Consider the following 26,238-nt stretch of genomic DNA (forward strand, 5'->3'; position numbering starts at 1 on the left):
CTGTAGCACAAAGAAAATTATAACATTTTCCTCTCCTGGTGATTACACCCGAGAAAGGTCACTGAAATGTTACATATTAATTCTAAATACTTCTTTGCTATTTAATTTGCATTTCAAGCCCATTGCCTACTTGTCAGATATCATCTGTAAATACTGATTAAGCCTCTGTGAGTGGCCCTGCGTGCTTGTCACCAAAGAAGCCAGATATGAGGCCACCTCTTGTCACCTGACAGCACTCAATCTTGCCATGGCTGAGTGCCATTTTAGTGCTAGAGAATTTCCTTGGGTGTAAACTTAGATAATATTGACATGCCTCATGAAAAAGCGTGTGTGTGTGTGTGTGTGTGTGTGTGTGTGTGTGTGTGTACTGAGCTAATCCTGGGGCTTGAATTCAGGGTCTGGGTGCTATCTCTGAGCTTTTGTGCTCAAGGCTAGTGGTCTATCACTTGAGCCACAGCTCCACTTCTGGTTTTTTATTTGTTTAGTTTGTTTTGTACTTAATTGGAGATAATGGTCTCAGGGAACTTCCCTGCCTAGGCTGGCTTTGAATCAATCATGATCCTCAGATTGCAGCCTCATGAGTAACTAAAATTATAAGCAAGAGCCACAGGCATCTACCTGGCCAGACTATAATTGATTTGGGAGTAAATATTCTTGTTTCACTTTGCACCTTCTTTCTTTGATAGTGAAAAAGGAAGTGACAGAGTAGGGAACATTTCTAAAGGAAAAATTATTAATTAAAGTATATAAAAAGATAAAACAGAAAAATCATTAATAGGAAAGTATATTTGTTGTTGGCAAAGTCTAGATGAATACTAATACTGATGGTGGATATTTGAGGAAAAAAACAGATATTTATGTAATCTCAAATGGCAAGCTGGTTTGGTTTAGAGGACATAGGGACTCTGGTCTTTTTTTTTTTTTTTGCAACTTTTATGTAAAGCTGAAATCATTCCAAAGTAAAATATTCAAAAGTATGGATGGAATTTATTTATATGTTAAATGGTCTTCCCCAAAATACTTCATTTTGCTTCTAAATTCTACTCTTAAGCATATGCTTTGTCCCATCTTACTCACCGATAGCATTTAATTCTGCACACAAATCTTTCCAGTTATTTCTATATTTGCTCTCAAGTTCTTCCCCCACTGAGGATTATATGCATTCAGTAAAGAAGTGTGTCTTAAGTACCTATTATTTCTACACAAATGGGTTAACAATTGTAATGCACTGAAAGACAGCCAATTCTTCCCTTGAGAAGATAAGCATGTAGGGAATATAAGAGATAAACATATAAAAGAAGGGAAAAGCATAATGTGAGATTATGGGATGCCATGCTTTATGTTTATGGTCATGGTAACAGGAATTGAGAAGGGCCAGGGAAAGCAAGAACTAGTCCAATTTAGAATGCATAGGCTTTAGAAGATGAGTGAGGTAGGGCAAGTCTACAGTCTGTGTGGGGTGAAGGCTGGGTAGTTGGAGGCACTTGGCAAGCACATGTGAAATTGTGGGTCTGCTGAATATTGTGAACAGACAAGAAGGAAAATGGGCCTATGTAGAATGTGATCACATCACAGAGGGCTGTGAAAAGCTCAAATTAAGTCCAAATAGCAAAATAAGTTACTTAAAGGTTTTGTTAGGTCAATTTACTTCACTGGCACCACTATAAATAAGTATAGCATATCTCAAGACAACATCAGCTCCATTTTTGAAACTCTAACCATGGAACACATTTGAGAGTCATTTTCTGGAATGCAAATTGGATTATCCTCACCATCTCTACCTTGCACAGACCTTTTTCAACCTAAAGTATCCTAGGATTCTCTTTTTGCTTATAGGACAAAGACAAAACTACATATCAGGGCCTCATTGTTCTCCAAATTTGGGTGACTCACCAAGTAGTCTTCTCTGTACCCTACTCTCTCCTACACTATGTGTTTCCATCCGTGTTCTCTTTTTACTAGATGTTTCCATTTGCACTTCCCACTGACTCAAACATTTCTTTACATGCTGCAACTCAAGTTATACATCATGTGTCATGTTTACTTCCCAATCATCACCTCCAGTTGGATAACCATGCTCCTCTTGGAGTGAATCTACTTGAAGCACCAAGAATATCAGCTTACAAAACTTCATACATGTTCTGGTTTGTAATCTTTTGGGTAAAATGCCCAAGAGTGGAATTGCTACATCTTTGGGTAGTTTTACGTTTAAGCTTTTGAGAAACCTCCACACTGCTTTCCAGAGTCATTCCCACCAACAGTGTCTTCAGGTTCCCTTTGGCCACATACTTGCCAGCATCTGTTATTAATTATTTTCTTGATAATGGCCATTCTAACTGGGGTGAGGTAGAATCTCAATGTAAAGCTACCAGCACAACCATGTTCACTGCAGCACTATTTGCCACACCAAAGGTGTGAAATCATGCCCCTCAATGGATGAACAGATCAAGAAAATGTTGTATATATACACAATGGAATTTTCGTTCATCTATTTGAAAGAATGTTCTTGTACCACTTGCAATGAAATAGAAAGACATGGAAAAATTATGTTAAGTGCAGTAAATCACTTAATAAAGTGATAAAGATGTATGTTTCCCTTACATGTGGAAACTAGATTTAGTTTATAAACTCATAAATAAATATTTTGGATGGTATGCAAGTGTATACAAATGTATTGTCTGAAATATGGTAGATTCAAGGGAGATCTCAAATAGTATAGTTCCTCAGAAAGCCACAATTAAAGTTCAACAAACTAAAACATCAGGAAGGGGGTACTCAAAAGAGGTGGGATCTAGAGGAAAGGAGTTGAAGTCTTCTATGAAGAGAAGAGAGAAAGAATGCAATCAAGACTATAAAGAACTTGTGGCTAAATTTTATGAAGTTCCAATATAATCCCAAATAGAACAAAAGCCTGGAGAATTGCAGTTACAAAATATTTTATATGGATTCTAACCTTACATGTCAAAGCTAGATTTAGCTCATAAACTTATAAACACATTGGGTGATATACAAGTATATACAAATAATTTTACTGGAATATGGTAGCTTCAAAGGAGATCTCAAAATAGTGTAATTCCTTAGAAAGGAAAAGTTAAAGTTCAACACAAATAAAATACCAGGAAGCAGGTACTTGAAAATGGTGGGGTGAGGGGGAAAGGGGTAGACAATGAAGAGGGGAAGAGAGGAAGAATGCAACAAAGAATCCAATGTATATCCTCCAATATTAAGAAGAGTGAGTGAGGGGTTGGGTAGGGGAGGAATGGGTAAGGATGTTGAAAGGGATGATATTGATCAAGACATATTATATTCATAAACTGCTTTGTTACATGGCAACTCCTTTGTACAACTACTTAAACTCCATATCTGTTTATTTATAATAGGAGATTACGTCATTACTTAGATAATTAATTGATTATTTCTTTCTGCCTTCTGACATGGCAGAAGTTTAAGGGAAGAGACTATTTGTGCTTTGCATGGTTCTCTTGTCTCTATCAATGGTCTCTATAGAGCTATTGTTTGAATTTGTTTAGTAAATAAATGAATGTAATACTAAAATATATTACTTTCACTCATTCTTAAGCACTATCTAATCTCAATGATGTTGCCTTCTGAATCATGAGAAACATGTCTTTTCTTAAGTTGGAAATTACAACATATATGGCTGGGTCTTATTTAGTTTAAACTTAATCTGAGTATTTAGTTTAAGCTGAGTATTTTTAGTTTTTTCTGTTTTTACTAAATGATTTTTTTTATTTTTTCCTTTTTTCTCTTGCTGAAACAAGGCCTTATTATTTTATATGTTTTAAAGCTGAGATGGCAACCACAATATACATGATAGACTCTACTAACAGTTGGGGTGATAAAACTAAGGTGTTTTTTTTTTCAAAAAAAAACAAACCAAATGATTATGAATTGAATTACTACAGCTTGGATAGAAGTTTTTGATCAATAGATCAGTGTCCATGCACATGGTATTAAGCACTTTGAATTATTCTAAGCTAATAATAGATGATTAAATAGGAATGTGATATATCCAGAGCTGCCTATCATATATGATATTGTTCAAGTGCTCAAAGTACTACAAAACATAGATGAAGAGCCTGGCAGGGTGGTGCATGTGTGTATAATCCAAGCACTAGAAAGGGTGAGTTACAAGGATCATGAGTTTGGTTTGAGGCCATCCTGAGCTTTATAGCAAAACTCTTCCTCAAACAAAACATCAAAAAGATAGAAAATAAAAGGAAACAGAAAATTGATTTTAACTGAAGGCAGATGGTAATCCTATAAGAAAAAGACAAGAAAGAGGGATGGGGTTTGAGAGCTAGACAGAAAATTCCAGTGAAGACAAAATTTCCAGGCTTAAGTGGCAAAATAATAGCTAAAAATACAAGGCCAAAGAATAAAGTTGGATGGTCAAAAGGAAAGTGGCTCAGCTGGGCTAGAGCAGAGAGTATGCAGGACAGGGTACCCATGAGGAAAGTGAGATAAGTACTAATAATATCCTACACTCTATTCTTTGAATTTGATTAACATGTGCTGGTTGAACAAGGAGATTCCCTCTGATATTTCCAGACATGTCTATAATCTCTATTCCCCTATGGTACTCACTCCTCTTCACCTTCCTTCCCTGCTCTTCCCCTTCTTCAAACAATTCCCACATGTTTCATAGTTCTGGTTTCAGTACTTTAATATTTTACCCACTTTGCATTAATGGATTGATAATCAGCAGTTACCAAAGACAATAAACAAGGAAGTAGGAAAAATCAAGCCTCTGCATTCTAGTGGTGGGCCTTAGTGGACATCAGGGAGGAAGGCCCCAGAGATGAAAGTGGGTGGGGAAATCAGAGAACTGTGGAGGAAACCTTGGAGTCACTGGCTGCGAAAATGGCAGTGAAATGAGGAGTGGATGGATGAGGGAAGTATTCAGGAAGTAGGAAGAAAAGATTTCACGAACATTTTTGTTGGAATCAAAAAATAAAACACATTTTCCCTTCCTTCAAGGAGCCCACAGAGGCACGGGTTAAAAAACGTAAGGCTATTTAAGAATAGCCACAACAAAAGCAACACTGATGTCACCTCTCTCTTCCTTCCTGTCTTCCTTTAACAAATAGTTTAGATGGGCACAGTGTCTATAACCTGAGCATTTGGGAGTCTGAGGCAGGAGCATATAATTTGGAAGAGTCTCTGTCTTATAACAACAACAACAAAAACCCACCCCAAATATTTAGTAGTTTCAATAATCAACAATTTGTGGAGGGAAGAAGAGATGAGAGAAGAAAGGAGAAGACAGGAGAGGGATGGAGAGGGGAGGAGAGGAGCTGAGAGAAGAGGAGAGGGAGGAAAGGGCTTCTGGACTATATTATAGTTGATGAAACTTACACCAACAGATTAAAAAGCAAATAAAAATACATGAGTATAATTAACGATACCACATAACAGGAAGAATAATAAAAACATTTAGTTAGAGCTTAATATATCTAAAGTAGACATTTGCGATTCCAGAGACAATCACATGATACTGCATTATGCTACAATTACAGATAACTTTGCTCAAGTTGGGTGCTAATTTCTGTAGCACCATCAAGAGAGATTTATCTTAGTAAAACCAGGTTTAGCCTGAGACTAGCACACCTCAGTCGATGGACAATTTTTCAAGTATACTAAAGAGCATCTGTAAAAGTTCTAAAGTAGGAAAGAACTTGTCATTTTCAAGGAATAAAAGAAAATAAGTTAGTTTAAACTGACAGTAGTGAACTCTGGGAGTGAAGATTGGATAAGATTAGAAAAGTAAATGGGAAGCAGATGATGCAGGCTTACAGCTTATGGAAAGATTTTGGCATTTCTATTTTGGAGAGATGAGAAAGACAGAACCTGTAGAGGCAAAAATAGGAAAATACCTTGTTTACATTGGAAAAGTATTTATATGGAACCAATAAGGAAAATGGAATAGTTAATAGAGAAGTAGGAGTGCAATGACTGGGAAGTAACAAAGCAGAATTTAAATTCAAATTCTATTACTTTAAAGCTTGCGGCTTTCATCATATGTTCCATTACTAGGGCTTGAACTCTTGGCTTTGTTGTTGTTTTTTCACTTATGCTGATAGCTGGCACTCTACCACTTGAGTTATGTATCCACTTTGGCTTTTTGATGGTTAATTGGATCTCAGAATTTCACAGAGTTTTCTGCCTAGTATAGCTTCAAACCTTGATTCGCAGATCTCAGCCTCCTGAATAGCTAGGTTTACAGGTATAAACCAGGTGCATCCTGCTTGCTGTCCCTTACATTAGAAAACATTTGTCATCTGGAAGGGACCATTGTTCTGCCAGCTACTAGTGATCTACCAATTATTGAACACTTGCACTTCCTCCTTTGTTAAATACAGGACAGTAACATATTCAGAGATTCTCATGAAAACAGAAAATGCAGGATATTAATGCCATATATTTTTTTTTATTTTGTCGGTCGTGGGGCTTGAACTCTGGGCCTGGATACTGTCCCTTAGTTCTTCAGCTCAAAGCTAGCACTCTACCACTTGAAAGCCACAGTGTCACTTCTGGCTTTCTGGTGGTTTATTGGAGGTAAGAGTTTCACAGACTTTCCTGAACCACAATCCTCAGATCTCAGTCTCTTGAGTAGCTATAATTACAGGTGTGAGCCACCAGCACCCAGCTTTAATGCCATTGTTTTAGTCCAACTTTATCCTCTTTTCTCTTGACTACACCTTCTCATTTAGGCTACATTGGCTAATAGTATTTGTCTTTAAAGAACATGATATAAACTATTTTTTGTCTTGCATGATTAAGTGTCTGGAGATGGTAAGGAGCAATACTTGTTCATAATGTAAAATACATGAGTCCTCCCCAGAGATTTTAATTATAGTGTATCTGAGTTGAAGTATTTAAGTAAACACACCTGGTAATTATGAAATAGATGATATTAAAAAAAAGAAGACTGCACTTTATAAGACTCTGTGGTAGAAAAATTTCAGATTCTATACCAAGCATTGTATGGTGGCTTGGACGTATCTATTCTATTAAAATTATCAGCATTAAAAATCATAACTGCAAGTAACCCTGGAATTTAATAGCCTATATATTTTTGGTAAACTTCTCAGTGCGATATAATACAATACACAGATAATCAATTTGGTCTCTTTCTTCAGGCAAGACACAAAAGAATTTATATAAACAATTTCCTGACTGGTCAGTTCCAATATAGACTAATATATCCTATAGATTAATAGAAGAGGTATGTTTTCCAGCTGGTTGGAAACAGAATATTGTCTTCCCAATATTAATATAAGATTCCATATAAGATTCTCATAATTATTGCCTAATAACTCTTTGGGAGGTAGTTTTGTAGTACAGAAAATAGTTTTAAAGAGATAAACAATAAAGTGAATCGCACTTTTTTTTAACTACAGGTCTTGCACAAAATAATACTAGCTTATGCAAGCAGATATCCAAAAGGCAGTTACAATAGCCAATAAGATGAGTCATGATTATAAATCATTCTAAAAACCAGCACCCCAATTATATTTTCCAATCATATTGTGGATTCTTCCACATGTGCATTTTGTCATTAGTGTTCTCTTTGCTATATAAAGCACTTCTCTTGGTTAATGTCATGCATAATCACAACCTAAGAGAGCCAAAATATTTTAAAATGTACTGCATTTTAATCTTTTACATTTGTCTCAATTAGTTTGCATCTTGCAGTGCTTTAATGAGTGATGTAAAGACGACATATCTTGTCTTTGTTCAGGACCAGTTCTGTATTTGTCAGCTCTCGTTGACCTCTTAAGAAATGGAGTCTTCCTGGGCGCTGGTGGCTCATGTCTGTAATCCTAACTACTCAGAAGGCTGAGATCTGAGGATTGAGGTTCAAAGCCAGCCTTGGCAGGAAAGTCATGAGGCTCTAGTCTCCAATAAACCACCAGGAAACTGGAAGTGGCACTGTGGCTCAAGTGGTAGAGCACTAGCCTTGAGCTGAAGAGCTGAGGGTCAGCGCTCAGGCTCAGAGTTCAAGACCCACGACCAACAAAAAATAATAAAAAAGAAATGCAGTCTTATCCCCAAATTTCACTAATTAACAATAAAAATATTCAATATCCAATATAATATACAATAAATATGTAATGACTGAAAGATATTTCAATGATATTCTATACAGGTAGCATTTTATTCATCAACTTTCCTGAAGTTTTTTTTTTGTTGTTGTTATTGTTTTGTCAGTCATGGGCTTTGAACTCAGGGCATGGGCACTGTCCCTGAGCTTCTTTGTTCAAGGTTATCACTCTACTACTTTTAGCCACAAACTACTTCTGGTTTTTTGGTAGTTAATTAGAGATTAAAGTCTCTTGGATTTTCTTGCTGGGGCTGGTTTCAAACCACAGTCCTCAGATCTCAGCCTCTTGAGTAGCTAGGATTTCAGGTATGAGCTTGCAGTGCTCGGCTCCCGATGGTTTTTAAAACCAATTTGTTTATTTACTGAAGAATTTATGAAGGTCCTGGTAAGTGCCAGATATTTTTCTGGGCCGTAGAGCTGTAGAAGTAATAACAGAAAAGGTTCTGCTTCTGAATCACACATTGTTGGGATGAGACAGACAATTTTATGAGAAGCAAATATAATATGTTAAATGTGTAAGTTCACTGCAGCAAAATTAAGAGTAAGGGAATAAAGGGCATCAAGGTATCAGGGATGATGTTTCTAAGGTACATACAAGTACATAGACCCTTGAATAAAACTGAAAATGTGCTTATTCAATTACCTGGCATTAAAGAGCTCTGTGCAGAGGAAGTAGCAAATGATTGGCATATTTGAGTAATGGAAAGGAGGACAAGAAGACAGGAACTCAGAAGAGATGGTGTTGAAAAATAGCAGAGAGCAAGTTCTACAGAGGTTTAAACAGATTCTAATGTCAGCTTAAACTCAGATTCCTGGTAAGGAATATGAGAAATATGATGAAAATACTCCAAAATTATTTCCTAGTCCTCCTATTGAAAGATGTAGTCAATGTCCCCTCTTCTTTATTCTGAACTGACTGTGGTGACTTGTTTAATCAGTAGAATGTGAAGAGATGATGTTCTAAGATAAAAACAGATCTTTCAAATGTTCTGCAGCTCTTGTCCTGGCATCTTGAAACTTATTACTTGCCAAGTAAGAAATCCATCTGCCCTGAGATTGCCACATGATAGGGAAATCCAAGATAGTCACACAGAGAGCTGTGTAGGTAGACTAAAGATTTTTATCCAATGCCAGGAGTTCTTTCCATTCCAAACTTCAGTGAAGAAGTCACCTTGGACAACCCAGCGTCAGAGACATATGGAAAAGAATGGAAGCAATAGACCAGTGGACCTTGTATTGCTATCTAGTCACCTTCAGTCTGAGTGATTTAAGACAGGAAATGGATATTTTTCATTAGGCCCTTTGTGATTTCTTGATAGATAAGCTCAAAAGCTTATAAAATGGTTGTTATTGTATACCTCCAAGTTTGAGTTATTTCTTATATAGCAATACATGACTTATACAGGAAAACATTTGATAATTGAGAGAATTTAAGTCTCACTTATACCATAAAAGGGCCACTCTAGCTGTTAAGTCAGGGCTCAACTCTTGAGAAGAGTCAGAAAGAAAGCATGATCAATTAATTCAAGGGGAAATCCAACCAAGAGAAAAGAGTGGCTTGGATTAAAATAGGGGCATATGGGGACATGAAGAGAATGAATTTGAGATATATTTTGAAGCTACATTGACAAAAGTTGTTCAAAGTCATAGACATTATCTTTATTTCAGTTTCAGTTTTAAAAACATACTGCATTTATTTAAAAATGCTAGAGCATAGAGACAACTTGGGTCTGTTAAGTGAATGCATATTAGATCTTTTCTTGATTCAGAATTTGTTTGTTTGGCTGGTCAATCATTAGGAATATAAAGAGAATATTATATTTTATGAGAGAAATTTGCATTGACCCATAATGTGCCTAGAAGCTTTGAGTGTATTTCAGGTTTTCTACAAAATTCATTCCTTTAATATTTACCAAGAACCTTCAGTGTGTGTGTGTGTGTGTGTGTGTGTGTGTGTGTGTGCATGCGTGTGTGTGTTGCTTGATGCTTATTATACAGCTGTGAGACTAAGAGGAGTAGTGTTTTGATGCAAAAATGAATTTTCTTTTTGAAGGTAGCACTTCAATGTTAACCATGCAAGTAACCATGAGAAATGCTATATTCAAAGCTAGGACCAGTTTGACTTAGCAAAGTTGCAAGACTTACCCTCAAGAAATTCAAGAATGAGGTGAAGATTAGAAGCAGGATCAAAGGTAATTATTGTGTAAGAATACTCCAATGTGGCAGAAAAGCAAGTGTAATTACTGTCATGTCTGGAGCAGGATATCCTTGAGAAAGTCAAAGATCCTTTCTCCCTCTGTGCAATCTGCTATCTCCACATTGAAGCTGGAATAGTCTTTTTGAGGCCTAAATCTGATGTCTTCCTCTTGTTTTTAAAAGTGACGAGATGGCTTCTCTTCTGAACCTTCAACACAGTTGATGATTCTGTTTGCTATTTGCAAAAGCACTGGGAAAGGATGAGGTTTGGTGAGCAGAAAATAATTGGGAGAATTGTGTCTTGAGGCCAGTCAAGGTAAAAAGTTAATGACTCCATCTCAACAAATAATCTGTGTGTGGTGGATCATACCTCTGGTCCCAGTTACATAGGAAGCATAGTCTTGAACTCTTTGCCTCAGAGCTACTGCTGGGGAATTTATTGACTACAACAAACCAATGATAAATCAACAAAAACAGAGACATCCAACCTGGAGGACCTCTGTTGACCAACAATCTGAGCATAGTTCTTACTGTCCCTGAACTAGCAGGCCTGCTCACAAATGACTACTGGCCTGAATTCAACACAGCAGGGTGAAAAATTCAAGGCTCAGACCATTAACAGTGTCTACCACTCTAACTTCTTACAAATTCAAAGGACAAACAGCCAAATGAAGGAAAATGAAAAGACAAATATGAGGAGTAGAAATTCACCCTGTTTGGAAGTGGTGCTGTGGCTCAAGTGGTAGAGCGCTAGCCTTGAGCTGAAGAGCTGAGGGACAACACCCAGGCCCAGAGTTCAGGCCCCATGACTGACAAAACAAACAAAAAACCCCTTTGATCCATTTGGAGTTCTGGTGCAGGGTGATATATAAGTTTTCTATATGTGTTTAAACAACTTTGCCAGCAGCATTTGTTGAAGAGGCTGTCTTTCTTCCATCCTATTTTTTTGGCTCCTTTATCAAAGATTAGGTGGCCATAGTTCTGCACATTCATTTCTGGGTCTTCAGTTCTATTCTATTGGTCCTCAGGCCTGTTCTTGTCCCAGTACCAAGCTGTTTTTATTACTATGGCTTTGTAATAGAGTTTGAAGTTTGGTATTGTTGTTCCTCCAGCACTGTTCTTTCTGCTAAAGATAGTTTTGCTATTTGGGGTCTATTATTTTCCATATGAATTTTTGGATTGCTTAAAGAATGAAGTTGAGATATTGATGGGTACTGCACTAAATCTGTAGATAGCCTTTGGCAATATTGCCATTTTCATGAAGCTAATCCTCCCAATTCAGGAACATGGGAGGTTTTTTCCACTCCCTTAGTTCTGCTTTAATTTCCTTTCTCTGGTTTTTAAAGTTTTCGTCATAGAGGTCTTTCACTTCCTTGGTTAAGTTAATTCCTAAGTATTTTTGAGGCTGTTACAAAAGGACTTGCTTTCCTGATTTCAGCCTCGCTCTTCTCATTGTTGGCATACAGAAAAGCCATGATTTTTGAGGGTTAATTTTATACCCTGCTACTTTGCCAAAGTTTTGGGTCAGCTTGAGTAACTTGGGAGTGGAGCCTATGGAGTTCTTTAAATACAGTATCATGTCACCTACAATGAGAATTTACTTCATCTTTCCCTATTTGGATCCCCTTTATATTTGTCTCTTGCCTTATTGCTCTTAGAATGGCCATTATCAAGAAATCTAATAGCAACAGATGCTTGGTGGTTATATGGCCAAAAGTGAATTCTACTACAGTGTTGGTGCTCTGGAAAGCAGTATGGAGGTTCCTCAAAGGACTATACATAGAGATCCCCTATGACCCAGCAATTCTACTTCTGGGCATTTACCCAAAGGACCACAAACAAAGCCACACTAAAGCTACTAGCACAACCATGTTCATTGTGGCATTATTTATCATAGGTAAGATATGGACCAACCCAGCATCCCTCAGTAGTTGAATGGATCAAGAAAATGTGATATATGTACACAATGGAATTCTATGCCTCCATCAGAAAGAATGACATTGCCCATTTGTTAGGAAATGGAAAGACTTGGAAAAAATTATATTAAGTAAAGAAAGCCAGGTGCAAAGAAACATTGGTCCCATGGTTTTCTTTATTTGTAATAACTACTTATATGTCTGGGACAAGCAGAAAAGGTCAGATAAGATGATCTTAAATGAAATGAGCCCCAAGATAGGGACACAAGTGGTTTTTTTCTTGCTATTGTTTCTAATGTATTTATAAGGTACTACCATGTGATTTTTTGTTGCTTTGTTTGTTCCTCCCCCAGTTTTCACTGTATTTGATGTTGGTATAATTTGGAGAGGGGAAGGGAAAAATAAATAGTTTAAATAGGGATACAGATTGACCCATTACAACAATGAGATGCATAAGACGCTATGTTGAAAAACGAACTTTACAATTTAGGTGTGGTGGAGAGGGGGGTGTAGCTGAGGAGGTGGGAGGGAAGGGATGGTAGGGGAAAAACAAAGGAGGACGCAACAATGCTGGATAAGAAATGCACTCATTAGCTTGCTCATGTAATTGTAACCCCTCTATATAGTATTTTCACAATAAAAAAATTAATTAAAAAAAAAGTAATTCCTGGGCCAGATAAGGGGATGTTTAGCAATTTTATGGATTGAGCAATGCCCATGTTTGGTACACGTTCAGAGAAGCTTACATTTTGGTCTTTTTTCTGCCTAGATATATTATGATAATTAGTGGCCTTTTCTGGAGTTAATGTCCTAAAAAACTGTTCATGTTAAGAAAAACAAGTTCTGATGGTAAATGCCCAAACCAGCTAACAACACAAAGCCTAAGCTGTCCTTTCAGGCTAGATCCTGGGTGTCAGCACACTGAAGTACCATTAATTTTCTCTGACTTACTGTAGCAGTTATTTGTACTACCTGTTATCATGGTATTTCTTATCTCTATGACTCTGGATCTTATCTCCTCAAACACACAAAAAGCACTCTGGAAGTACTGACCTAGGCTTATAACTTTAGTTCCAGCCTGTGGTGTTTTAAAATCTTGATTCAATTCATGAAATGTAGTCTTAATATTAAGTTCTTAAGTGAATGAATGAGTTCATGAATGAAGAATTTGGGCAAAAATAAAGTTCATTTCAGTTTTCCACTTCTATAAAATTGAAGGAAAAGGAATCAATTCTTGTTTAATCAAATAAAATAGTGTTTTCCTTTCATATGCCAAATCAAAGAAGAATTGAGCTGAAAGCAAAGTTGATGGAGTTGATGTAAATATTTGAGTGAAAGAAGGCTGCTGGTGATTTTGGAAGATCCACAATTTAAGCTGTCAGCTAGATGTGAAGTATTATTCAATAAAAAATGGAAATTGCTTTTATTTCAAAACATTATGGAATATTTTACTGGCCAGAAAGAAGTTTATGCACTATTTGCATATTATCTTCTAACACATAAATAAATCTTCAGTCTCTTCCCTTCTTAATTGGTAAAAGATTGTCTATTTTAATGTTTTTTGTGAATTTCAATTCTGATAAATTCTCAGGTTCATATATTTGATGTTCCATTTGATCTACATGTTATTTGCTTTTTTTGAGCTAGGTATAATTCTAACCATTGCTAATCCCTAAAAATGAATGAATATCATAAATATAACATTTAAAATGAAAGAAATAGATATTAATAATTTAGAGTTCAGTGAGTTGGAAATCTCTTGGAAGAAATCAAAATTAAAAGTCTATTATCAATATATTTATATCTATCTATCTATCTATCTATCTATCTATCTATCTATCTATCTATCTATCTATCTATCTTCTATGTCTCTTTATCAAGAGCTCACTTTTAAAGGATTGTCTCACAAAATTGTGGGTGCTGGCAAGCCTGAAATCTATAGAGCAAGCTACAGGCTGGAATTGGAGTCAAAGCTGAAGACGGTTGATGATGCATCCTTAAAACCAGAGGCTAAAGAATCAGACAATGTGCAGAAATAATGTATAACTCTTTAGAAGACTTTCATCTTTGTTTTGAAGGCTTTTATTAGATGAGGCTTGCACACATTCTCAGTGCTAATCTGCTTTACTTAAAGCAATTTATTGAAAATGTTAATCTCATCTAAAAAGTACCTTCACTGTGAACTTTAGAGTACTATTTGACCTAGAAGTCACCAGATTGTAGTTAAGATGGCAGAAAAGAAAATCAACTATTGTAATTCCACTGAAGTTTTACACTAAAAATGCCCTTCCCTCCACGTGCATATCCCATAAAACAGCTGATTAATGATAAAAATAATCATTCTGTTGTACAGATGAGAACACAATTATTTGGGGTTGAATGATTATCTAAGGTTGTTAGCAAGTCTGATTCATTGTCTTTATAAAGAACCTTTTAATTCTGATTCAGTGTTAAGAATTCATCCAGTTTCTGTGAGTTTTTGGTGTGCATGATAATTCTTCACATATTTGAAACTCTCACTTGGGTTACTTGGTAGGGCATTAACAGAAGCTATCCATAGGGTTTTTTCAAAATAGTTTCCAACTAATGACAGCTTCTTTTAAGCTACTAAATACCTTGCTAATTCTACATGGGGAGGGGAAATCATCCATTTCCAACCCACTAAGACATGGGCTACAATCCTTATTTTCTTTCTCTATCATTGATTCCTTTGATGGATCGTCCTCACAGACCCTACTTTAAAAAAAAGTCCGAAGCCCAGTGTCAGTGGCTCACTCCTGTAATCGTAGCTACTCAGAAGGCTGAAATCTCAGGATTGGGGTTCAAAGCCAGCCTGGCAAGAAAATCCATGAGACTCAACTCCAATAAACGACCAAAAGCCTGCAGTAGAGCCGTGGTTCAAATGGTAGAGCACTAGTCTTGAACAAAATAAGTTCAGGGATGGTGCCCAGGTCCTGACTTCAAGATCCAGGACCAGCCTTGAGCCAGGGTAGGGGAGGGAGGGAAAAAGAGAGGGGAAAGGAGAGGGGGGGAAGGGAAGAAGGAGATGGAAGAGAGGGGGAGAGCGAGCACAGAAACAGAGAAAGGAAGACACACACACACACACACACACACACACACACACACACACACACAGAACTCGAAGGCCATTTTTTGTGCCATCGTTCCTCATTTTCCTCAGTCCAGTGTTCGCCAAGATCAGCAACCAGATTGCTAATGCTGTCTGTCATTTCCTGTCTTTCGAATTTGGACTTACCATTCATTCAGTGTTTCCATTGGCTTAGATTCTGTATTAGCCATTTTATAGCCCAGTGATTTTCTAAGATTCAATTTTATCTCCTATTAAAATACAGACAAAATTCTAACATCATCGTATTTTTTAATGATAAGTTCTTTGCACTGCCCACAGCCCCGACACCTCTTTGCTACTTGATAAATGGTGACTGCCTTACCACTCATTTACGATGCCCCAGATCTGCTTACATGACTTAATCTGCCTCTAGCCCCACATTCTCTCTCCACTGATTAAATTGAGAAATGCCATTTTCTACAATTGTTCAGATCAAGGTAATGGAGGATGACAGGGAAAAATGTGGAACTTATTTTTTCAATCCATTGTAAAGGCTTGTAAGCTAATCCTGAGTGATAATAACTGCTTCTAAGAGAATTCTCAATCAAATTCTAGCACTTGGAGGTAGAACAGTAGGTGGCTGAGTCCACTTGAAAGGAAAGCAGAATAATGAGAAATCTAAAGCTGAACCCTGAAAAACTGATTCAAGGTGGAATCAAAGTTGCTCCAGGGCAATTAGTTGTGCTTGTAAAACTTCATTTGCTAGAAAGATAATATCTGAAGGTAATGCGTGAATATTTCATGTACTCTTCTTTTAAGTAAAACCTAAAAGTTAATAAAACCTCTGTTTTTTCAGTTTGGGTTGCTATTCTGTGAATTGGTGCATTGTTTAGGGAATAAGATATTTGTTTTCATCAGACTAGAGTACTAATTGGTACCCTAGTCATCTAATTTGCTAACAGTTATCATACTCATAGAATCTACAAATGGTATTGAGTAGTCAAGTGGTGCCAGGGAACATTCAATGATATATAAAATAATAACCAAACTTGTTTATTTGAATGCACATATAGATCTTCATTTTATAAGCATTGGAAGAATTAAAGTATTGCATTCTAATTTTAGAATATTTCAGGTAAGTTTTGAGAATAGAAGGCATGGATAATGATGACAATAACGACGATAAAAAATCATGTTTATGTTAGCTCTGTACCTGTAGTACTTTTTATCTCTTTCTCTTAGTACTTCATTCTATTTTTAGGTAATTTATGTATGTACCCTTTCATTAAACTGTGAGCCATTTGCCCTAGACTCTATGCTATTCGTTTATCTTGGTGTCTGGCATCCAAGATACTCATTATACATTGGATGGATTGAATTTTGTTAAATTATAAAAGGAAAGCACTCTATCCTATGACTTTACAGTTTCCTGGGATTTGGCTGAAGAAATTTGGACATAGGCCCCCATCCTTGTGCTTCCTGGAGTGGTTGAAAGAATTGGAGTATGTTTACCATCATGTGACTCTGAGCTTTCCTTACCTGATGGCCCAGGATTTTCCCATGAGATATGTTTATAAACACTCATTTATGATTTTGAGCATGGGAGAGCCAAGTGTAACCAAATCATCCATCTTTGGTATCCAGATTGAATATGAAGCAAGTATCAGCTGTGTTGTACAGTCTCATGAGAATTTGGTTTCTAGTCATATATTTATAGACCAAATGGCCACTGTGCTAAAGAATTTAATCATTCAATTTGATGTTCCAGAGGAAGACACCATGAAGTGTACACTATCCTTACCTTTTAATTACACAGGCAAGTAAAAATGGAAGTTAAAAGTTATACTGTGTCCTAATATATTTATAAAGTCATAGTCCTTAATTGTTAGCATAGAATATATTACTGAGAGTTCTGAAATAATTTCACTCATTTTTGCTATTCACTTTAAAAAATCACAAGCAAGTCAATTAAATGACAGATTGCTAGGATTTTTAAAGGACATATGCTTTAGTTTTATATGGCTTTTGAAATCTCAGCTTTCAAACATGATTTAAAAATACCACAAACTATAAAAAAGTAATTGATTTTTTTCTCAATTCCAAGTGCCAAATTACACCTTAGCAGTAATATATTAATGAAGTGAGTGATTTTACAGCAATATGTATAGTTGGCAATGGGTCTTTCAGTCAAGACAACTCAACTGATGAACTTTTGGGTAGTCAACAGAAAACTATATAAAATATTTTAAAAATATTAATAACTTTGGCTGTATGTACATTGGAAGAAAATCTACAAAAGATGCCTAAAAGCAATGATTAAGTTCAGGATTTTATATACTTCTGCATGAAGCATTTTCCTGTCTAATTTGGATACTAATGACAATAGCAACAAAAATGACCATACAAACCTCAGAACATCAACTCTTGGGAGTAGAAGTCAATATAGTCTTGTATTCAAATTTAAAGTAAATTTTCAACTGCCACAAGCTTTAGCTTATAAGGGCTGGGAAGGTGGCTCAAGTGGTAGAGTGCTAGCCTTGAGCTGAAGAACTGAGGGACAGCGCCCAAGCCCAGAGTTCAGGCCCCACAACTGGGAAAAAAAAAAAACAACACCTTTAGCTCATAAAATTATATTTATCAGGCTGGGAAGGTGGCTCAGTGGTAGAGTGCTTGTCTCCCATTCATGGGGCCCTGGGTTTGATTCTTCAGTACCACATAAACAGAAAAAGTCAGAAGTGGCCCTGTGGCTCAAGTGGTATAGTGCTAGCCTTGAGCTGAAGTGCTGAGGGACAGTGTTCAGCCCAGAGTTCAACCCACACCGGCAAAAAATAATTAGATTTATCAACAGTAGAGTCACAGAACAATGAGTGACAGAATGAAGGAGAATGAGAATTGTCTTGTGGATGTCAGTGTGTGATCTTGGGTGACTGTTGTTGGAACTGATTGTTTAAATATATACACACATCTCTAAACATAGACTTGCCATACATTCTTCCTTCCAAGTTTAGATTGCCATTTTTGGCAGTACTTGCCAAACAGGTGCTCTCGATGTTGAGCTGCACCTCCAAGCCTTACATCACACAGCTCATGAAGGGCAACAATTGCTGGCAACGTAGATTTGCTTTTCATTTCCCCACCAAACTTCCCAGTCTGTTATGTTACATCCTTGAGACTATTTGCTAAATGGTAGGAAACATAAAGCTTCTGTGGTTTTCATAAGAACAGACTGGGACTCTAAGTCAATACCTTAAGTTTTATCCACAAACTAAAACTGAGCTGAATCAATCAATATGTGTTAGTGAAGACAATGATAAAATGGAGACACAGCAATGAGTATGGGAAGGACCACCCTAACTACATCTATTAGCAGACTACTGCTCACTCATTCACTTGTTCATCCATTTTTCTGTAGTTGGGGAACCTCTCTGTAGTGTGCTAGGTTAAATGGAAACCCCTTTGTAAAACTACATCAAATAAATAAATAAATACATAAGCACTATTGGCTTAATTGAAAGAAGTGAGACATAAACCAATATTGTATGATACTACTTATATGAAGTAGAGTTAAAAAAAATCCTACAGACAAGAAGCTTAACAATGGGAGTTATGTTTTAATGAGGAAAACTTCTGTTTGGAAGATGTAAATAAGTTCTGGAATTGGAAGGTGTGTGGTAGTTTCACAACAACTTGAGGGTACTTAATGTCACTGAAGTGTACACTTAAAATGGATTAAATGGTAGATTTTCTGTTTGTACCTCATCAAAAATAAACAAAGAAGCCAACAAAGCATCAGAAATCTAACAGATGCAACAAAGATTTTAGAGTTGTTTAGAACACAAGCTTCCCACAACAGTGAGTGAGTAGCAAATCCTTTTCCAGACTCTTCTTTTGACCAGTGAAGGAGGAAAAATTGTCGATGACAGCACTTGACAGGTTTGCCTTGAAACATCAGGACTAATTTTCATTTGAAAGCTTCCTTCTATTGTATAGATTTTAATGCTGCTGAGGAAAAGAAAAATAAGAGGAATTTATTTTTCTTTCTTTTTTAGTGGAGTACAATTTCTAGAGCTCTTATATATTATCATGAGAAATGGCTTTTTAATTTATGGATTTCTATCTGTATACTCACATGGGAAAGAAAAAGACCAAAGCTCTTTCTATTTGAGGGGTATGAAATGACAGGTGTCAGTCAGAAAGTTTTTTTTTCAAGGACATGAAGCTGGTTCTTACTGCAAAGTAGGTTGCGTATGTATAAGCAAAATATAGTTGCAAATCATTGTGTATCAACCATGTCACCATCAATACAGTGATGAAGTGTCCATGTGTGAACTTATGAACCTATGAACTCAGGAATGACTTGGTTAAAGGGAATAAAATACTGGTGTGGTATGTGTGATGAAATTAGGCCTAAACAAACATTTTGGATGGCATCTGCTCTTGCCTGGGAATAAACACAACAGTACAAGAGTCAAGCTATTTATACAAATAGCTTTAAAAAAAAAAAAGCAACCCACCACTGAAATGGAAGACCAAAAAGGGTTTCAACTGAAATGAAGGCAGAGACAGCCTTTTCCAGAGCTTAAGACTTGATTCCATCAACCACCAATCCCCAACCGAACCAAGTCTTTTTCCTCCTGCTTGCAATATCTTTGTGGCTGCTTTGCAGAAAATAAATCATTAGAAAGGCAAATTAAGTTTACTTTCCTTGTATAGATTTTATTATTTTAATTCAAATAAAATTATTAAAATATTTATAAATTATTAAAATACTATTTTATGTGGTCATGCATTTTTCTTCTTATTTTCTTTCTGTGATTCCTATGGTTAAATTGTGTGATAAATAAGAAAAGGGCTAAAAATACCTTTGCAAACAATGCAGAGAGAGAGAGAGAGAAATTAGGTAGATAAATAATAATGACAGATACTAGAGTTAAATTAATCATTTCCTAATTTTTGGAGGGAAGGAGAGGTTTTTGTAAAAAAAATTAATTCTGTGCCCTGAAAATACCTTGGCTTCTGAAGGAAAATGTTATAAATTTCAGGGTGCTCTATTTTTTTTAAAAGAAATTCACAGCAGAAATCACTACCTATCATGTCCTCAATTTTCACTGATGTAGTTGAATCACCTAGGAAACTTGGGGGAAAAAAAGTAGCATTCTGGCTCCATCCTTAATTTGAATCAGCATCTAGAGGATCCTGACATTTACAGTTCTAATAACTTCCTAGTGCTTCTGATACATTGCCAGCAATGCAGAATGATAGAATAGGTAGCTATGATACCCTGCAGTAGAAGTGGTTAGCAACCCTGTGCAATTAATTCCTCCACTCTGTGATTATGATCATCTGGTCCCCACTTCTTTTACTGTCATTATGTTCTATTACCTGTCTTGGCCAGAGTAAAAGAATCTGAAAGCTAGTTTGCTGTTGAAACTACCTAAAGGAATTATAACTATATCTTATATTTTTTATTGGACGTTGTGGACCATTCCATAACTAAGTAATGAGAAGAAAGAAGCAGAAACAAGTATGGATTTGCAATGGTAGTTGAAAAATCCACTACATTTTAGGATAAATGGAGAACCTTTCATATGCAACCTACATCTGCAGATTCTTAGGGCTCTTTGATGAGTCGAAGTACAGATAAGAGAGGTCTTAGATATGAGTATTTTCTTGAAATATGCTGGAAACATCTGAATTACTTACTTTCCTGAGATTAATTAGGATGTCTAAGGTCACTGGGAAGTAGAGGATCTAAACTTTATCACAGGCAATTCATCATAAAGATTTAGCTTCTTTAGACTAATAACATTTCTACCTGAGCACATATGAAATTAAATCTTCTTCAAGTTTTATCATCTGTATCCCTTAAATCTTGCTTTTTACACAGTCACTACATTATTTTTGGAACAACAAACATCTCCACAACTATAGATTTATAATGGGGAGAGAAATAATGTGCTGGCATGCAAAACGACCCCTAATAAAAAGAAGTCGAATGAGTTTATTTCTCATTTTCCAAGCATAGTTTATCACAATCAGTAAAAACAAGGAAAACCAAGAAAATCTTACAGAAACTGAATCATTTTATTAAGCAATTGCACCCCATCATGTTTGATTTTGTAGTTATCAAATATTTGCCCAGGGCTAAATTTGGACTCTTGCTTTTTCCAGATCTTTGAGCAGTGCATAGGCTAAATTCAGTTATGGTGCCTCTGAAACAGCCAGGTTAATTGTACAGTGCTGATAACAGCAGCTGGTGCCTCTAGACACTGCCTTCAATGTAAATCCTTGCTTTCTTGCTTTAGTTAGCATTTTGATTCTGTTTTTAATGGATTTGGGCTGGGTCTGAGAGTAGAAGAGTCCACACACAGTGCCAACTCCACCCAGCAGAGCACATTAGGACTAATAAATCTCCTGCAGTAAACTGCTACAGACGCCCTATGCTTGGATTTTGGCTCTGTTGTAATTACAGATAAGCATGCATCTGGCTCCTTTATGCTCTGGAGAAATCATACTGTATTTGAAAGACACTGTCACTCTAGATTAACTGTCATTTCCTAGAAAGGCATTTTGTGCTTCTTAGAAAAGCTTATTCTCTCTTTTCTCTCTCTCTTTCTCTGTCTTGCTCTGTTTCTGTCTCTGTCTCACTCTCTTTTCTTCTGGTACTATAGCATGAACTCAGAGACTCATGCTTGGTTGGCTTTCTTACTCTATCACTTGAATCATGCTTCTAGCTCCAGCTTTTTGCTGATTATTTGGTGCCAGCTCAGACTCGCTTTGAATTTTGAGCCTTCAGGTCTCAGCCTCCTGAGTAGCTGGGATTATAGGCCTTGGCCACCAATGCTTCTCTTAAATTCTACACGTTTATTAAAGAAATTCCCTGCTTTGATGAAGCCTAATAGAAAGTATGACCTTGAAATAGACATTGTGGGGAACCAATCTGAAGTTAAGAAGTTTGTCTTTTCAACTGACTTCATTAGAAAGTAACATCTGCTGTCACCTAATTTCATGGAAGCAAATCAATACCAGAAACACAAGAAGGGCATAATCTTAAAATAAATGGCAGTTCTTAAACTGAATAAATTTAGTGCTATGAAAAACAAATGCCATGGTTCTTAATCTTCTTGCTGTCCTTGAACAGTGTTGTTTCTCCACCTGCAGAAATCGGTCTTCAGCTCAGAGATTTGGTCTGGGTTTAGAAGAAATACAGTATTTGAAACCATACTGTCCTACAGTTTGAATAGCTGTGTTTCCACTAATAGCTAAACGGTGCAAATAAAACTTCATCATTCTTAACACCTACTTCTTTGCTACTTAAAAAAAAGAGCGAAGGGAAGAATTAGTGGGGGTTGGAACAGTGGCTCATTCTTTTAAAAAAAAATAGCAAAGTTCCATTGTCAACCAATAATCTAAGCATCTGTAACTCCAGCTATGTGAGACTCACAGGTAGGAGGAATGTGAATCTGACACCAGCAATAAAACTAATAATAGAAAAGAACAAAGCACCACAAAAACAAAATAAAACAAGAAAAATCAGCAGTAACCTATCCAAAAAGATAGATAAGACAAAAAGAACATGAGGTATGGTGGTTCAAATGCTAAAGTGCCAACCTAGCAAACCTGGGATTCTGAGTTCAAATCCTAATATGCCTGCAAATACATACATACATATATACATACATATATATGCATGTGTACAAACATAATTGTCTAGTACAAAGAATGTACAGAAAACTTTACAACATTTCTTGTTTTTGCAGAGATTTCTTTTTAAAGTGGAAGAACTAAATTTCACTTTTGCGGCAATTCAAACTGAAATAGTAGTCAGTTATTCAAAAGAATGGCTATTCCCATCTATAGTCATCCTGAGCAGAGCGGATGACTTGCTTATGAATGCTGTAGCAAATTGAAAATGTATATAATTCTATTTTGTAAGACTAATCAAAGAAATCCATGTTCGTGTATTTACGTTGGGAAATTTGTTTATATGCAAAATAAAATAAAAAAATAGATATTCACCACCTCTATTCTCACACCACATCACCTGACCACCTCACACCTCTGCCCTTCCAGCCTAGCCCTGACCTCCTCTGTGGTTCTTAGGATCATTCACATGATGCTGATTTTACTTAGTTTAGTTTTTTAAGTTGATTCAGAATTCTCCATGTTAATCAGGTGCAAGGCTATTACTGGATACATTTTTACATTATGTAATGATCAAAGCAGAGTAAGAATAGCTTGCACTCCCCAACTAGAATGTAAGCCATGAGAAAGCAGGTATCTTTTTCTGCCTTGTCCACTAATGAATCTAGACCTGAGCCTGGCAAAAAGTGAGTAGCCAGTGAATAATAATTGAATCAATTACTAACAAACTGCTGATCACTGATCTCAGAAGAAGAAGATAGTAAGGGGGAGAATAAGGACCCAGTTAACTTCATTTTACACAATTGGTTGCATTTGCATTGTGGAAGCTGCACAAATTACTTTCAAGATCTAAAAGGACAACATAGAAATTTATTAAAATGCAAACTACTTGGTACATTTTCTGGCGTTACTTGTTGCTTAATAACTGATTGTTCCTTTCTTCCTCACAAACGTCTTGCCCTTTCAACTCTTCAATAAACATGCTTTGCTGTCTGTGGTCAGGAAGAGCTTTCCCTCTCCTCTGAAATTTGGGTGTAAATTTAAAAGGACCTTATCACAAATCATGGCCTCTCTGATGTTGACAGTTCCAGGATATCATCAAGTGTATAGCCTATGATTTACAAATGAAGAAATCAGACCACTGGAGTCCAGCTTATTGGTTCTTGCACTCACATGTCAGAGGCGGGATATCTGTATGAAGGATGGCTCACCATCCTTCCTTCCCAGAGGCATGGAGACACAAGACAGTGCACAGCTCTATGATCCAAGGCTGCTAATCTAGTGGGCACTCATAGGGACAACCACCAAAGAACTGAAACATAATCTCAGAAGCACAGATGTGATTAGGTCCAAATGAAGAGATTCCCACAAGACAATATATTAGAAGGCAAGAATTGACAGACTTGAACCTTGAGCCAAGTGGTAGGGAGGGAGAAAAAAAGTCTCAGCATGACATTGAAAGCACATTCATAAATCTCTATTCTGTTTTCTATTTGTGAAGATTGTCTGGAGACTGAATCTCACAGACAACTAGCATTTCTTACCACGATAAACATCTGGAGTTTTCATGGTGTATTTAAACCTCTCTTGTGTTTCTTTGTAGGCCACGTGAACGACAAGCTGGAGAGAGCAGGTAGCTTAGAAATTATGTTCTTTAAACCTCCCTCACTGGGCTGAGAAGCAAACGCATGTCAAGATCTGCTGTATAGGATAATGAATTTGACGAGGAGAGAATGCTGGTGGGTGAGAACATTGGGACAGGAAGAGGTAATATGCTGTGGCTGGTGAGGCAGAGCTGAATGCCAGGGCTTAATTGCCAAGCAGGAGGCCATTATCCAGTGGCTGCAATTCCCCTGGTGACTTTGTTTGTTTTATAACAAATGATTAAATCAGTGGGAGAGCAGTGCACTGGGTAGCAAGTGGGTAGCAGCACTTTCTCTGACAGGGGCTCCTGCTCTGTGGGATGCTGCTGGTGGCACTTCAGTGGGCTTTGCAGGCTGGGTTTCATGAAGTGGGGTACAGATCATAGAAGGTGCCAATGTTTCATGTTGAGTACCTCCAGGCTTCCTATCACACATCTATGGACTCTGGAGAACTGGCTGAAATCAACAGCCACCAATCGGTCATGAAATCGGAAGGAAATTAAGCTGAATGAGTCTGAGATCTCTTATCAGTAGGGAAGAGTCAGGGTCCCTGGACCCAGCTAGTAAACTCATCACAGAGATACTGATGTAGATCCACTTGTGGAAGACACAAGGAAAGTTGTACAGAGATCCCAGCTTGAGATCTCCCTAATGACATGGTGAAACATTCGTTGGACTTCTTTCTCTGGGATTCTTTCTCTCTCAATCCTGCTTTCATGCAGGCTCAGGCCTGACTGTGATCTGCTTGGTCTCCTATCTTACCAGTTCTCTTTCAATACCTTTCAGGTCAACATAAAAAGAAAAAAAGCTTTGCAGTTTTAATTACAACTAAATATCTGCCTCCTGGAAGATCCAAGGTAACATAGTTAATTTCCTTCATTTATAAAACAGGAACTATTGCTTGAGACCTTCCTTATAAAGGTGTTATAAAGATTAAATGAGGAGACAGATAAAGATGGTTAAAACACACACACACACACACACACAATGCCTAGCAAAGAGCAGATGGTATAGAGGGCTGCTATGGCCTATTCTTAGTCTTTTGTGCCATGTGAGAGTTAAGCTGCAGCCCCAATATTGACTGGAAACTCTTCCCAGCAGGTCCAAGAGCTGAAATGGGGGGACAGATTGAATATTCCTGCTCCCATCTCATGGGTCTACAATATTTAGAAGTTTCTGAAAGGTTCAGGGTTTTATCACGGTAGTATAAAAATAGCCAAGAAACATTCAAGTCTTTTTTTCATGAAGTATAAAAGAGGAGATTTAATCTTCTGCTCTTTTGAACCTCTGAATTCTAGTGAACACATCATTTCTCCCAGTGATTTTTTTTAAATTTAAGTCCTATTTCTACTTGTCAAATGACACATCATTCCTTTGACAGGGAACATGATGTAAGCAGGTAATGACCTTGGACAAGGGGCCTTCCAGTACATGGAGGCATGTTTGCTAGTTGATTCAGCATCCATGTGAACATCCTACAGCACAGCCTCACTCATTGCCTGGCACAAAAGGTAGGGCTCTAGTTGGCATCAAATCTTTTGCAGATCATCAGGAGCAATAGAAACCTGTATTTAACTAAGGAAGTATCATCAAACATAAAGGTGTGAGTTATCTCCAAGCACAAATATATGATGAACATCT

Source organism: Dipodomys spectabilis, unplaced genomic scaffold, assembly GCF_019054845.1.
Source record: "Dipodomys spectabilis isolate Male_0828 unplaced genomic scaffold, ASM1905484v1 ptg000042l, whole genome shotgun sequence".
NCBI classification, from domain to species: domain Eukaryota; kingdom Metazoa; phylum Chordata; class Mammalia; order Rodentia; family Heteromyidae; genus Dipodomys; species Dipodomys spectabilis.